This window comes from Hemicordylus capensis, chromosome 10, assembly GCF_027244095.1.
Source record: "Hemicordylus capensis ecotype Gifberg chromosome 10, rHemCap1.1.pri, whole genome shotgun sequence".
Lineage (NCBI taxonomy): Eukaryota > Metazoa > Chordata > Lepidosauria > Squamata > Cordylidae > Hemicordylus > Hemicordylus capensis.
In genome coordinates this window covers 16,390,414-16,406,802 of record NC_069666.1, presented here as the reverse complement: position 1 = coordinate 16,406,802, position 16,389 = coordinate 16,390,414, and the positions used below count along the sequence as shown (strand labels likewise).

The 16,389-nt window shown below is 49.4% G+C and overlaps 1 protein-coding gene across 1 annotated transcript in view; it reads left to right on the top strand.

Moving 5' to 3' along the window:
* Positions 1–15,150: 15,150 nt before the first annotated feature.
* ZNF592 (zinc finger protein 592) overlaps positions 15,151–16,389 on the top strand; it is a 47,604-nt gene continuing 46,365 nt past the window's right edge. Inside the window, exon 1 of the mRNA XM_053272843.1 lies at positions 15,151–15,299. The gene's annotated coding sequence lies outside the window, so the exon portion shown is untranslated. The remainder of the gene's footprint in view (positions 15,300–16,389) is intronic.

Here is a 16,389-nt window from a genome sequence, read left to right as displayed (position 1 = left end):
CCCCTGCTGGTTGTCCTGGGCATGACAGCATGTCTTGGTGCTCATGTGGCTCGTGTCCCACTTTCTCTATAAGGAAGCCGTAGTCCAAGGCTGGCCGCCTAATGGCGCAGCTGGGAAATGACTTGACTACCAAGCCAAAACAGCTCATGCTTGGTCTGGCAAGACCAGCTCTCTACCCCATATTTGCTCCACCTGAGCAATAGCTAGAAAAAATGGAAGTCAGTTCCAGAGATCTGCTGGAGATCCAGGGATCCAGTCTGCTCCAGGGCTCTGCTAGAGCAACATCAAAACAGAACAGAACAGAACATACTTTATTTCGGTCATTGACCAGAAACATTATCACACACAACAGAATGTAATTTGCATAAAATATAACAAAACTTAGCCACTGTGTTGGTGTATTTATAATTAAAATTTGACAATAAATTTTGTAAGAGTGACTCATCTGGATAACCAGGAAACATCACAAGATACGGCAAGATAAGTGTTGATTGATCATTCTTGTAGAGGTCACAATGTAAAATAACATATTCAGTAGTCTCAATATCGCCTGAACCGCAAGGGCAAAGTCGGGATGCGTAAGGAACGAGCAACATCCACCTTATGCCTATTGTACCCAGCACTCTTGATTGCCTGCCTGGGCACTTTCCAGATTAGCCACTCAACAGCAGCAAAATGCTTCCATTCAGGCAAATCGCTTTCAAAACATACATAGCAAAGCACCCAGCAGGGGGGGCAGTCTCACGAAAACGAACAACCTGGAAAAACAGCAACTTTTTGGCACCAGATATATGACGTTATAGCACTATATCACAGCGATTAAATTCTGAACAAGGCATCGGAAATGTGAACAGCACCCTACTGTCCGCATAAGGACTGCGGTGTCACAACACAGGAAGTGTGGAAGCACACTTCAGAGACACATTGTGACCCCGTTGCAGGGTCTAACCTGGAAAGCACCCTGAATCGGCCTGAGGTCCTGGCCTTCTTTTTCCTTGGAGCTATCTGGGATCCTCCTGGATCCCTCCCTTGGCCCAAGGGTTGCTGCCCACTTGTCGAGGTCATCTAAGAGGGCTCTGCTCTGGGTGCCGACAATGAAGGAGGCTTGGTTGTTGTGCATGCGGGACAGGGCCTTCTCTGTTGCTGCCCCCAGACTCTGGAATACTCTCCCGGTGGCTATTCGCTCCTCAGTTTCCATCACCGCTTTTAGAAAGCATGTTTAATCGTGGCTTTTTACCCAGGCTTTTATATTGTTGTCTCTGCTGCTGGTAGAGCAGAGTACTTTTGTACTGCTTTTATGCTTGTGTTTTAAATTTTTAATCAGATTTGTTTTATATTTTTAGCTTAATATTTTAATTGTGTCTTTTTTACAATCTTGTTTTTAAATTTTGCTGTAATCCACCTTGGGATTGTTTTAATGAAAGGCGGTATATAAATTTAACAATAAATAAATAAACAAACAAATGTCCTGGCTCATCCTGGGATGGGATAGAATGTTGAAGCATGGAGGGAGGGAGATTTGATCTTCCCAGGACCATCCCATTGATGAGCAAGGCCATAGTGACCAAATCACGCTCTTCCACATTCCTTCTCTCCTCCTTCCCCTCACCCTCACCACTGCAAGTTTATGTCCCCACTCACTCTGCTTTTTGAAATGATCCTTGTTTTTCTACATCATTAGCCTCTCTGAAGCCCTGACAGCTGACCTCATCTTTTGAGATCAAGGAAGAATTTGCGTCCTCACTAACCCTTTCAAATATAAAGGCTTTCACACATCTTCATAAGGAGTCAAGAAATCTTCTTTTAGACTTATCCAATGATTGTCCAGACTTTGCACAAATGGAAGCACAGATCAGAGATCACAAATGGCAATTAAAAACTAAAACCCCTTTGATCATTTTGGCTTCATTAAGTTTCTTTTCTTGTGCCTGGGTGTCAAGCTGATGAAACAGTTGAGATATTACATCTTACAAAATACAGGGAGGATGTAAGCATGCTAGAGATTTCTGCTACGATAGACCTACATCGTGCATATTCTAATGCCCAGCTTGTCTAGATGGCAAAAGAGAAAAATAAGTTTCAGTACAACTTGTATAAAAGCACATAAGCCATTTCTTTCAGCTCTCCAGTTCTTCCTGTGCCAATGAAGTGATCCTAGATTATTTCAAACAAGGCAGGGTATCTCAAATGATGGGTTTTGTGATCTCACACCATCTGGGGACCCAAGTTTGAGAACCCCTAAAATAAGGTAAGCAGACCTCAAGGTCAAGCAAATATTGAAGTTCATAGCCCAGAGCTTTCCAGTTCCAAAGAAGGTAGGCAGGAAATGTTGGCAGGATGGACTTTCTCAGGTCCAGAGTTTTAACTAAGGGGACAAATTACCAGGACAAATTGTGTGATCCGAAAGTTGGAGGGAGCAATCAGTATCCAAACTAAGTTTTATGAACTACAAACCAGATCAGAATGTAAATGAAGGTTTGTGAAGAAAGACTACCAGGTTGTCGATTTATGCCCACTGCCATCACTCTGTCATCTTTTTCATATCTTCAGATGACCTTGGGTCCCCAGAGGTTGTTGGACTACAACATCTTTTAAAAATGGCAACTCTCTTTAACCTGGAGGGAGCCACAAGGAGAATTCTCTTTTCTTTGTTCTTTGTGCATTTTCTCCCCCTTGCACAGGGGGAGAGCAACTGGCCCTATCCATCCCCAGCAAAGGACCTCCAGTGGCCGTTGCTGGTGTCTATCTTATGTTTCTTTTTAGATTGTGAGCCCTTCGGGGACAGGGGTCCATCTTTGTTTATCTTTTATTTCTCTATGTAAACTGTTTTGGGAACTTTTATTGAAAAGCGGTATATAGATATTTGTAGTAGCGGGGAAATGACTTGCCTAGCAAGCCAGAGGTTGCCAGTTTCCTGCAACCTACTGCACGGGAGATGGCAATGGTAGTAAACCCATCCTGTATTCTACCAAAGAAAATCACAGAACTCCGTGTGCGCCAGGAGTCGAATTTGACTTGACAGCACACTTTACCTTTTAATTAGAAGAGTAGACACCTAATGCCGCAGTGGGGAAATGACTTGAGTTGCAAGCCTGAGGTTGCCGGTTCGAATCCCCACTGGTGTGTTTCCCAGACTATGGGAAACACTTATATCGGGCAGCAGCGATATAGGAAGATGCTGAAAGGCATCATCTCATACTGCGCGGGAGGAGGCAATGGTCAACCCCTCCTGTATTCTACCAAACACAACCACAGGTCTCTGTGGTTGTCAGGAGTCGACACAGACTTGATGGCACACTTTACAGGCATATGAGTTTTTGTGCCAGACCAGGGGCGTAGCAAGGTTGGAGTGAGCCCAGAAAGCAAGATTTTAAAATGCCCCCCCCCTCACTGAATATATATAACCTATGTGCCACAACAGAACATCATCTTAAATTATTTTTTTTAAGGTTTTGTAAATTGTGGACCATGCAAGTCATTTCATGGTACTAGAGAAAGACCTGCTGTTCTGGTAGCTCCAGGTCTTAAAACTTGCATAAGTTTCAGAGGATGACTACAACTGAAGGAAGCCCAGGTGGGTGTGCAGCTGGGGGAGTCAGTCATGTGACTTGCCTCTGCCCCCCCCAAGGCAGTGGGCCCCCAGACAACTGTCTCCCCTGGCCCTATTATAGTTACGCCCCTGTGCCAGACTGTAGCTTTGTGGCAGAGTCTGGGGTTTTGCTGTTGTTTTTGATAGGGTCCTATCAGGTAAAGGTAGTCATGGATTCAGTGACAGCAGTTGGAAGAGAAAACCAGAGCAGGAACTGGGTGAACTCAGGAGAAGATCCCAAAGGGAGGCAGATGGAATAGCAGGTGATCTTGATGGCAGGCCTCAGTTGCAGAGGAGAGTCAAGAATGGAAAGCGGGGGACGGGACAGGGCATTGCCAAGAAGAAGAAAACACACAGTGAAGATGCAGCCATGATCAGAGAACTCAGCACAGAAAGGATATAGTTTCTAGAATCTGGCTTTCCTTTTAAACTGTTGTAATGTTTTCATTTCATTCATTGAGAGCCAGCGTGGTGTAGTGGTTAAAGTGCTGGACTAGGACCAGGGAGACCCGAGTTCCAATCCCCATTCAGCCATGATACTAGCTGGGTGACTCTGGGCCAGTCACCTCTCTCTCAGCCTAGCCTACTTCACAGGGTTGTTGTGAAAGAGAAACTCAAGTATGTACTACACCGCTCTGGGCTCCTTGGAGGAAGAGCGGGATATAAATGTAATAATAATTTTGTTTTAATATGTGTTGTTTTATTGGAAACTGTCCATAGACGTAAGTCTAGGGTTATTTATGTATTTAGCATAAACATGCTAAATAAACATGCTAAATAAATTAAACATGCTAAACAAACAAACAAAGAAACAAATAAAAAATGGCACTGAGAAATCCAGGTAGCCATTGAGATACAACTATCTGTGGGAGCTCGAATCAGGAACCCATGGATGCAGTTCCTCCTCTACCACCTACTATAAACATTTATATACCACTTTTAAACAAAACTGTTCCTGCTTCTAGCTCCATTGAAGAAGCAGGATGAAGCATTGCATCAGACATCTGCTTTAGGGCACTGGGAAATTTGTATTTATTTTGCATACAGTATGTGTAGAAGTAAAGGTAAAGTGTGCCATCAAGTCTATGTTGCCCCCTGGAGACCACAGAGCCCTGTGGTTGTCTTTGCCAGAACGGGGCGGAGGGGCAGTACCATGGCCATCTCCTTCACAGTCTGAGATGACGCCTTTCAGCACCTTCCTATATCGTTGCTGCCCGATATACAGTAGGTGTTTCCCATAGTCTGGGAAATAGACCAGTGGGGATTCGAACCAGCAACCAATGGCTTGCTAGTCAAGTCATTTCCCTGCTGCGCCACTTCCGCTGTGCCATTAGGTGGCTACACTCCTAATTAAAAGGTAAAGTGTGCCATCAAGTCGATTTCGACTCCTGGTGCCCACAGAGCCCTGTGGTTGCCTTTGGTAGAATACAGGAGGGGGTTACCATTGCCATCTCCCACACAGTATGAGATGATGCCTTTCAGCATCTTCCTGTATCATTGCTGCCCAATAGAGGTGTTTCCCAAAGTCTGGGAAACGTACCAACAGGGATTCGAACCGGCAACCTCTGGCTTGCTAGTCAAGTCATTTCTCCCACTGCGACATGCCTGTACATTTATGGAAGTCTACAGACACATATCCACGGCCATATATGCAGATCAGAGCTGAGCATTTCCGTTTGGCTGCAGAATCTACCCAGTGCCCATCATCCCCCGAGGCAGATTCTGTCCCATTTTGTCTACTCTGTCTTGCTGTCTAGTGTCTATCAAACCAGGACTGATAAAACACATCGTGAATCAGCAACAGACATGTTCTCCACCAGAGGAGCACACCAGCCCCTTCCTGGCACTCATTAATATCCATTAGATCTGCTCACAAACTACTTGATAAGTTAGGGATGTACTTGAAGTGAGAGACTGGAGGACTTAAACTGTACACAAGACCCGAGGTGCTTGGAGATAAAAAAGAAACAATTATCAAGGCCACATAAACAAAGGGCATCACAACGGTGTCAACGTGATTCTCCTCTCAAATGAACGAAATAACCTTTTACATAATCCCATTAGCATTTTCAGTGAAAATGGTGGCATTTCAGCAGAGAGTCGAGAAGACTTTTTTATCCTCTTCTGCAAAAAGGCCAAAGGTATTTATCTGATTTAATATTTTATCCTTGGTATTCAACAACAGAGAAGAGCATGCAACGAACAGTGCGTTCGCAACTAGCTATCAAGCATTTGCAAGATGTTCCCTCTGTATGAGATACAGCATGCAACTTCTCTGCAGGAGAGGAGATGGCTTATTTCATTTCAGAGCCCTGCAGAACATCTGTTGCTCAGTATGGCTCTGAAATAAAACAATCATTTAAAAAGCTGCACCTGCCTAGACCAGTAGCAGGGCTGACCCTTTATTTAATTTATTTAGCATATTTATGTGCTGTAGAATCCAAGGGAAAGAGTTGTGGTACACAAGGACAACAAGGCAGTGGAGTGGAATCAGGAATATTAATAGTTTAATGAAATAGATATTATGTACAGAGCACTGCTTTTCAGTGCTCTTGCTGCTGGCTGTTTGTTAGCCACACCTCTATTTTGTTAGCACCGCCTCCTTTCAGTGCTCTTGCTGCAGGCTATTTGTTAGCCCCGCCTCTACGCCAGGACTGGAATACAACTAAAGCTCCATTCAAAAGCTGGCCTGGATCAAGGAACAGATTAACCAAAAACACCACACCTACCACCTAATATAGGCATCTCTGGGTGGTATAGAAATATGCTGGGCTCTTTGTAGACCTGTGGTTCCCAACCAGGGTTCTCCAGATGTTGCTGAACGACAGCTCCCATCACCCCCAGCCACAATAAATTGTAGCTGGGAATGATGGGAGTTGTCATTCAGCAACATATGGAGGGACCCTGGTTGGGAACCACTGGTGTCCCGAGCCCAATGTATTTCCCTTGTTGTAGACTCTGTTTCAGAATGGCTGCTTCCCCAGGGAATATCAGTCAGGTGCTGGCCACAAGCCCTTGGGGTCTCCCCCCACTTTTTTTGGTGCCCTAGGCAAGGATTTTGGAGGGGACCCCAGCTGAGAGATGTGAAGCCCCAGTTTTAACTTGAGCCAAACAAGCTGCTCATTTGAGGGTTAAATGTGCAGCCTGTGTGGATGGTGTTGTTAAAAAAAAAAATCTGAAGTGGAGGAGAGGAATCAAAGATGGAGAAATGAACCAAACTTTGACTCCCTGTCTATGTCTTTGGAAAGATGCTGCAGGTGCAGATATTAAAAACAAAGGCCTCTCTGGGGTTGGACATGTGCAGTAGCTATAGAACATTGGTCAGTGCTGGCCTGGAGATGGTCTGAGGATGGACGATGTACGGGTGCATGTCTGGATCATGTTATTTGCATATGTGATAAGGCTTTGATATATCATCTGTAACCGCCATTAATTGGGGCCCTTTCACCTCATGATTGATGCCTGGTACCTTGATCAATAAAGTGTCAAACTGGATGGAACGGTGTGGCCTCTACCTATAAACAATGGCCAGTGAATGACAAGCCCAAAGTGGTTTGACAGTGGAGAGGAGAGCTGGTCTTGTGGTAGCAAGCATGTCTTGTTCGATTAGCTAAGCAGGGTCCAACCTGGTTGCATATGAATGGGAGACTAGAAGTGTGAGCATTGTGAGATATTCCCCTCAGGGGATGGAGCCATTCCTGGAAGAGCATTTAGGTTCCAAGTCCCACCCCACCCCACCCCAGCATCTCCAAGATAGGGCTGAGAGAGATTCCCTCCTGCAACCTTGGAAGCCACTGCCAGTCCGGGTAGACAATACTGAGCTAGATGGACCAAGGGTCTGACTCAGTATAAGGCAGCTTCCTATGTTCCTATGTCAGTATTGTTGGCACTGACTTCCAGCAGTTCTCCAGGGTTTCAGACAGGTTTCCCCCAGCCTTATCTGGAGATGCTGCCAGCAATTTAACCTGGGACTTTCTGGATACAAACCATGGACCGGGTCTCACGATCAGTAAGACCTGGTTTAGGGCGCTGAGCAGGAAGAGCGGGCTAAGCCCACTCTCCCCGCTCACGAGTGGCAAGGGAGCCCTGGGCAGCCGGATCGGCCGCCCATACGATGGCCGGCACCGAGACAAAGCCGGCCGGGGCTGGGGAGCTTGGGGGCCACACGGCCCCCAGAAGCCCCAGTATGCCGTGCGCGAGCGCGCAGGGCATACTGGGGAGACCCCCGAGCTGGGAGGCTGCTTTTAAGCCTCCTGGCCGGGGGTCTACTCATGAGTAGCCGGGGTGCAGAGCCACGCCGCAGCTACTCACGAGCAGATAGCCCGGGTTTGCGGAGCGCTCACTCTGCAAACCAGGGCTAAGGGGCAGGCTACAGGAGTGGGTTTGCCACTCCAGAACCACCAGGCTCGCAGCCGAGCCTGGTGGTTCTTACGATCACAAAAATTTCCCTAGCCTGATTTTTGTGATCATAAGAATAGCCCCCATGACGTGCCCTTCCACTGAGCTGGGGTGCCTCCCATCAGTTGCAGCAATGAACCTCAAGAGGCATCAGATCGAACCCCCTTCCAATCAACACGCCCTTCGTCCTACTTCCACTCCCCCACCAGAGATGGCTGGCACGCTGCACCCCCTTTCGGTATATGAAGATCAGCATCCATTCTAGTTCTGGTAAAACTGGCTCAGCCCTGGTCAATGATGAGTCATCACTCACCAACCATGGTTTTACCAACCACAGTTTAAAGTATCCATGAATCGGGAATTGTGACCGGCCTTGTCAACATGACCTGAGTATCCACGGCTGGCGAGGCATTTGAGTGATTTGTGGGGGCTCAGAGGTTCAATCTGCTTGTTCCTTTTAGCGGCCCTTGCCGACTCCTGGTGACTCTTGGTGATCTAAAGCAGGGATTCTCAACGTTGGGTCCCCAGATGTTTTTGGATTTCAACTCCCATAATCCCCAACCAAAGACCACTGGGGCTGGGGATTATGGGAGTTGAAGTCCAATAACATCTGGGGACCCAACGTTGAGAATCCCTGATCTAAAGTGCATTTGAGTGATTTATGGAGGTTCAAAAAAATTTCCAGAGATTCAACCTGCTCATTCCTCTTGGTGATATGAAGGGATTTTTGGTGATTTTCAGCATTTTTCGAGCATTTTCCCCTTTATTTTGAGGTGTTTTTGCAAGCACAGTTCCCTAGTCTCCTGTTTCCCATTCATACCTATGTCTCGCCAACCATGAATTTGCCAACCATGGGGTTTTGTGGGAATATAACCCTAGCAGTTGGCGAGGGATTACTGTACTTTGATGAACTCTCATTAATTCATTACAGGGGAGCAGACAAGCTCCCATCCCTATCACCATGTGCTTTAAAGGATGTGTGGACCAAGGCTTCCATCAATACCTGATTTATTATTAATGTAATAATAAAGCAACATAGACCCTCAGGGCAGCTTATGAGACAACATTTAAAAACGATCAATTTCAAAACAATATAAACGAGCTGGGGAGGGGGTCTGGCTAAAACAGCCAAAAGAAAATGTACAAGATCAGGAAGCACAATTAAAACCAGCCAAAAGGTTTACAAGCAGTCGCATTTTGTCAAGAGGTGAAGAGCAAGGTAACCATGCAAGCATCCCCCAGGGAAGGCATTTCACAGTTCGATTGTGCAGAGACCCTACTCACGGAAGTTCTCATTTCAGCTTGTTTGCTTTGACCACTGATCACTGCAAAATTAGAAAGAGAAAAAAAAGCAAAGAAAAAAACCGAGCTATCAGAGAATGTGCTTTGCGGACAAGATCAGAATGAAATACCACAAAGGTCCAACTGACAGTCCACAGTAGGAGTCTTAATGAAAATTAGCTGTGTTTTGACCAGTACCTATTAAAAGATAGTGGGTTGGTTTGTCTTTTTAACCAACTGGGGTGAGCCTTCCATAAGGTGAGGTGAGAGCATAGGAACAAAGGAAGCTGCCTTGTACAGAGTCAGACCATTGGTCCATCTAGCTCAATCTTTTATTTATTTAATTATTTAATGTATTTTAATTTATATAATGCCTGACTCTGAAGGCTCTAGGTAAAGCGTGCCCGTGCTGTCGAGTCGATGTCAACTCCTGGCGCCCACAGAGCCCTGTGGTTTTTCTTTGGTAGAATACAGGAGGGGTTGACCATGGCCATCTCCCACGCAGTCTGAGATGACGCCTTTCAGCATCTTCCTGTATCACTGCTGCCCGATAGAGGTGATTCCCATAGTCTGGGAAACATACCATCTCGAATCGAACTGGCAATCTCTGGCTTGCTAGGCAAGTCATTTCCCCGTTGCGCCAGTAAGTTCCCCTCAGAGCCATTAGAAGGCTCTAGGCGGCCCATAAACCATAAATACAATAGAACACAATAAAACAAAACAACCATGAGGAAAACAACTTAAAATATTCAAAACACTGCCAGTCTACTACACAACAATGACTGGCAGAGGCTCTCCAAAGTTTCAGACAGGAGGTCTCTCCCAGCCCTACCTGGAGATGCTGCCAGGGAGTGAACCTGGGACCTTCTGCTTTACAAACATACTGTGCTGTTCCACTGAGCTATGACCTCCTCCCCTAAGGGGAATGTCTTGCAGCAGACAGGGCTCACACATGTAGTCTCCCATCCAAATGCAAACCATGGCAGGCCCTGCTTAGCAAAGGGGGACAATCCATGCTTGCTACTGCAAGACTGGATCTCCGCCTCCGCAGCAGAGTTTTGGGGTGCTAGCAGGGCAGCAAGATCCCCCCCCCGGCTTCCTTGCCTGCCTCGCTCTGCTGCCTGCCACTCACCACCTTCAGACCAGCTCTTCCCCCAAATGGCAGTGCCATAGCCACCGAGATGGTGCACTCTTCTTGATAGTGCGCTGCCGCCTCCTCCTCCTAGCCCAGCACATGTCCTCTGATGCTCTGCCACACCACTCCGAGTAGTAAGAAGGATGAGAAACAGAGCCGGAAGTGATGACTCCCCTTCCATCAGTTCTTCTTCTGCTTCCTCCTTTTCATTAACTCTTGCGGAGGATGAGGTGGGTGTTCACTAGGGCTACCAACAGCCCCTTATTAGCAGGGACGTCCCTTATTTCAGCCAAAAGTTGTCCACCCCTTACAGGATGCCATTTGTCCCTAATTTTCAGCTAATGGGAAGAAACTGTGGCTCAGATCAAGCCAGTTATTTTCACTAATAACAAATAATTAATGAGCTCCAACTCCTCTCCCTTCTCACTCCCTACTAGAGTATTCTGTGGTCCTGGTGGGCTCTGCAGGCCTAGGATTTGTTGAAGATGAACTTCCAGTGCATCGAACTTTGCACCAACTGTCCTAATGACCACCAGGGGCATTGGGAGTAGAGACAGTGAGTCAGGGTCTCCCTATATGTCCCTACTCTCTGACCCCTGAACAGACTCTGCAGCACTTCCTGTGCTGAGCCACAATCCTTCCTTTCCTCCTAGAGAGCAGATGGAAACCTCTCTCTCTCTCTCCTTACCTATGCACTATGTAGTCCTTTAGATTAGAGATAGGTCTTTCCTATCTAAGTGTATTTAACCAATAAATGTTTAGTGTTTAGTCATACAAGGATCTCCATGTCTTTTCTCTAAATAGCTGCAATATCCAAATCATCCTCTGCTACCTACTCTGTTTGGGAGTGAAATAATGCCCCTTGCTTTTGATGTCAGATGTCGAGGGCGTGTCTTGGGCCACGAGGCACAACCCTGGGGGTGGCGGCCTGGGTTCTTTGAACCCGTTCTCTGACCAATCCTGCACGTTTACTCAGAAAGAAGTTGTGCTATGTTCAATGGAGCTTCAAGTAAGGATGCACGTGCAGCCTTGCACACACATGCACACATGAGAATTAGCAAGCGTTCATGTTCAACTGGATTAGCGTTTGGGATCATCTGCTCCATTTATCTGTTTCTGCCATTTGAAACCTGCTGCTTTTATTCTCGCTCATTGTGGGTTTTGCATTTTTGTTCTTCACTACATGCATCACCTTGGGACAATGTGAAAGGTGGTTTAATACATTCCAAATTAAATATAATCTATCTTAACCCACACAGAGCATCTGCATGCTAGTACTTGATTGCTCCCCTTACCCCTGCCACAGCCCTCTCACCTCGGTTTTCTCTCCACCCTCACCGGAGCTGCGTTCTGTTCCTGCTCCTGCATCCCATTGCTTCCACTGATTGGCCAAGCCACAGCCCCCTAACCCCAGAGACCTCCCAGTCCCCACCCTCACCTGAGCCATGCTCCTGCTCCTCCCTGCAGGAGAAGCAGCAGCAGCAGCAGCTGACTGGGCCCTTCCTCACTGCCGCCGCCGCCGCCATGGCTGCCTGTTCCCCTCAGGATGCTGACAGACCCAGGACCGTCCTTTGCCCTTTCTTCTTTCTCTCTTCTCCTCCCTTCTTTCTTTCTCTCTCTTCCACTTGCCCTTCCCCTCTGTCTTTCTTCCCCTCCCTTCTTTTTTTACTCTCTCTCTCAGGGACATGCGCGGAACCACGGCTGGGCGGGGGTGGCACTTTAAGGGCAGGGGGAGGGTTCACTTACCCCTCCTGCTGCTTTCCCCCCACCGGCATCATTTTTTCATAAAAACCTTCAAGGCAGCAGTGTACCTCCCTGCCGCCCTCCATGGCCGGAAGTACTGGGTGCGTGTGTACCCAGCGTGTGCATTCACATGCACATCAGACTGGCATGCATGCGCACTCGGTACTTCCAGCTGAGGGGGGCAACAGGGCGTCAGGGAGGTACGCTGCAGCCCTGAAGGTTTTTACAAAAAAAGGGGGGGGGAGCGGCGAGAGGGATAAGTGCACCCTCCCCGCCCTTAAAGTGCCACCCCCGGGCCTTCGAACCAGCCCCGTGTTCGATCCTGTTCGGAGGCCCGTAAAAGAGCCTCCAAACAGGTTTGTGCACATCCCTGCTCTCTCTCGCTCTCTCTTTCTCTCCCTTCCTGAGTTAACAGATCTTGTTCGTCTTGTTTCTTCATCTAATTCATACAACGGCAGCCTCCTTCTCATGAAGGAGCTCTTTCCTCCCTCACAGCCCCTCTCTTTGAAGACCCCTGCCCACTATCCTTTTATATACTGTCAGACTCCCAGGGGACAAGGTGAGCTCCTAGACCTTCTGGAACTTCAGAATGACGGGAGCACCCCCAAAAAGTCAGCCTCAAGGACAGCCAGGAGAGAAGAGGAGGTTAGTTTGTCACCCGAGTCCTCCTCCTGGCTTGCTGCATTCAGCCAGTTCCCTCTCCTGGAGAACTCCCGGCTCCCCTGCTCAGAAGCAGCCCCTCACCGTCAGCTGCCTGGTCTTTAAATGCTCCCGTGCAGAGCTGACCGGGCTTCAAGCTGACTTCCAGCCCCGCCCCCTTCCTGACCTGGCTTCCTGTTTCCTGCCACACCCAACCTAGCTGTTTCCTGCTGTTCTCCCTGCCTTGCCCTCTTAACCCCACTGGGATCCAACCAGCCTGGGCCTTTCTCATCCCCACTACCCCCCAAAGGGAATGAAAACCTGAGAAGAGGGATGCCATGTCCTTCTCCAAACTCTACAGGGCCACCCAGGCGACCAGGTAACATGGCATCCTGACATATACATACTAGCTGACCTGGCACAGAGCATCTGCACCCCTAGTTCTCCCTGTCTCTCCCCACATCCCTTCTGCCATTCTCCCCTCTCCCTTCAGCCCCAGTTCGTTCTCCCCGCCAGGCGGCCGGCCAGCCCGGCCACCACCTCCTCTGGCTGCTGCTTCCTCTTGCAGGCCGGCAGCTGGCCTGGCTGCTCCTTTTTGTCGCTGACCGCTTGCCTTCCTCTCCCCCTTCCTTTGCTCGTGAAATCTCATGAGAGCTGCCACACATGGGATTAGCGACAGGTATGCCTTAAAGAAATGTATAGATAGATTCTTCTCTCCTCTACAATCTTCCCACTAGTAAGAGCTGCATTCCAACTGACATTAACCATCATAAGCTCCTCTTCCCTATCTGTATATGGAATGCCCACTGCCCAATCACCATGGTGCTCCTGCTCTGTTACCTCCAATTGGTAAAGCACTGTGTGGGCGGGGCTTGCCACACACCATTTGCCATGGACCACCTAACCCTTTTAGATAGATAGAAGATAGATAGATGGATAAAACTTGCTATTTCAGCAGTTTTACACCAGAAACACACCTGTCCCAACCAAAACTGACCTCTTGTGTCCATATTATAACTGATTTGCTGACAAAACAATTTCCTCCTACCAATGTTTGCTTGCTATATATAGATATAGATAGAGATATAGATAGAGATATAGATAGAGATATAGATAGAGATATAGATAGAGATAGATAGACAATTAACATTATTTTTTTAAAAAAGAGAGAATGAAATTGCAGGGGTGAGGAATAAGTAGTTTCAAGAGTAGCCGACTAAAACACAATGCAGGAAGCTGTTGGGTCGGAAAGAAGGGATGTGCGGGGAGGCATGGCTTATTTTAACTTGCAGCCAGACACATTTTGCGCAGCCTGAAATAAGTTCTTGTTGTGCAGCTGGGCACATGGGGGCGGGATTGTTTCTCAAAAAGAAACTGATGAGGGAAAGGCAGGGAAAGATAAAAAGAAAATGAAGTTGTTGGATACTATTTCCTCTCGATCTTTTCAAAACCTTATAGGGCCCCTTAAAAGGCCGAAGAGGGGGAAGGGGCAGTGAGGTACACTGCCACCCCGAAGGCTTTTACTAACTCTAAGTGCCGGTGGGGGGATGCGATGGGAGGGGTAAGTGCACCCCCGCCCTTAAAGTGAGACACACACCCCTTTTCAAACTTCAACACACACCCCTTTTCGAACCGGTTCGGAGGCCCTTTTACGGGCCTCCGAACAGGTTCGTGCACATCCCTAGTTAGAGTTGCCATGCCCCTGGAATTTCAGGTTTCACTTGGATTTTAAGCATATCACCCAGATTGCTTCACCCACCCAGATACACCTGGATTTTGGCTTTCATTTAAAAAAAAAAAAACACCAAAAACCAAGTTAGAGCTTCTACAAGCTCTAGCCCTTGTAGAAGCGGAGTTCTGGAGCAAACCGTGCTCAAACATTATTTTCAAGCCAATTGACATAACATGCAAATTAGGCACCCGGATTTGGAAAGCCAGAATATGGCAAGCGTATGAGGGGTCGATGCTGGAGGAGGTGCGGGCCAGAAAGCGCGGGTCAAGGAGTGTTTCCTCTAACAGGGATTTCCAGGTGTTGTTAACTACAACTCCCAGCATCCCCAGCGGCAAAGGCCTTTGACTGGGGATTATGGGAGTTGTAGTCGACCACATCTGGGAGCCCCTGATCGAGGGAACGGGGGTGGCTTGTTGGGCCCTGCTGAGCCAGGAAGCTCCAGCCCCCTCCCCCTGACCCCTTGGCTGCTGCGGGCGCCTGAGGCAGTACAGCAGCGCTCCGGGCGGAGCAAGGGAGGCGGAGGCGCTGCTACAAGCAGCTCCAACCACCCGCTGGTACAGTCAAGTCACCCCGCGCACGCGCAGGAGCGCTGCTGCTACCGCGCCTCCGCCGCCGCCCGGGCGCCGGGCCTGCTGGGGCTCCGCTAGCCCCGCCCCGCTCCCCTCGGCCCCGCCCGCCTCTGCCGCCGCCATGTTGAGGCGGTCGCTGCCCGGCGCTGGGTGAGGCCTGTGCGGGCCCGGGCGGCGGCGGCGGAGCCCAGCGAGAGGAGCCTGTCTGCGTCGGTAAGTGCGGCGCGAGGGGGAGGAACCGGGCAGCCCGCTCGCTTGGCATGGGCCCTGGCGACAGAGGCAGCAGCAGCCCCGAGACAGGCGGGAGGAGCGACCCACGAGAGGAGGAGGAGGAGGCGATGGCGTGGGGGCCCCCGCGCCTGTCTCCCCGCTGCAGCCCCCCAGCAGCCACCACTCATCCCCGCTCCCTCCTCCGCTGGTGGGCCAGACAGTGCCCGCCGCCACGCCAGCCGCCGCTGCCTCCTCCTGCTCCTCCGCCACGGGGCAGAACCAGGGGCGCCGCCGCCGCCTCCCGTGGGACGGGGCCGCCAGGGGGAGACGGGCACGCCGGACACGGGCCCCCGCTGCCCACCCAAAAGATAGCTCTCCCCCCACCCCCGCACGCACACCTGTACGTCCAGGCTGAATGTTTGTCGCCGCCCCCCAGCGTGCCTCCAAAGCCCCCGTCTGGCCTGAACAGCGCTTGCCCCCCCCACTTCCAGCTGAGTGGGTAGGGTCCTGGGAGGGGGCTGGCTGGTGGCCCTTCTTGGACCCTCCGAGGATGGGCTCTGGGGCTAGGCAGGCAGGCAGGCCGGCCACCCGGATGCCGCTCCCGCCTCCACTGACAGGCCCCAAAGGCCAGGCCAGGGGCAGCTTTGCAGCAACTAGCTGCCCAGCCAGACACAGGCAGCAAACAGGGTGTCCTGCTGGACAGTTGTGGCTGGACTGTCTCTGCACCTCTGCTCTGGAGTCCTTTGCGTGGTCACCCTACTGTAGCCCTTTGCTTGATCCCCCTGGTGTCCTGCGCTTGGTCCCATCATATCAGGGAGCTGGAGCCACTGGGCAGAGGCTGTAGGGGTGGCGGCGGGGAGTGATGTTTGCTGCTGTATGTCTAGATGGAGAGGGGCCTGGCCTGGTGCATGTGCCCATGTAATACATCTGTTTGCTAATGCACGGTTGGTTATGTGTGTGCATTTGATGTACACACACAAACATAATCTGTGAAGCGTTCTTGAATGGCTGCTGAATTTGCAGAAAATTGGCAAAGGACTTCAGTTAAGCAATCCTGATCTCCCGTTCTAAGCATGGCACTCCACCAGAACTG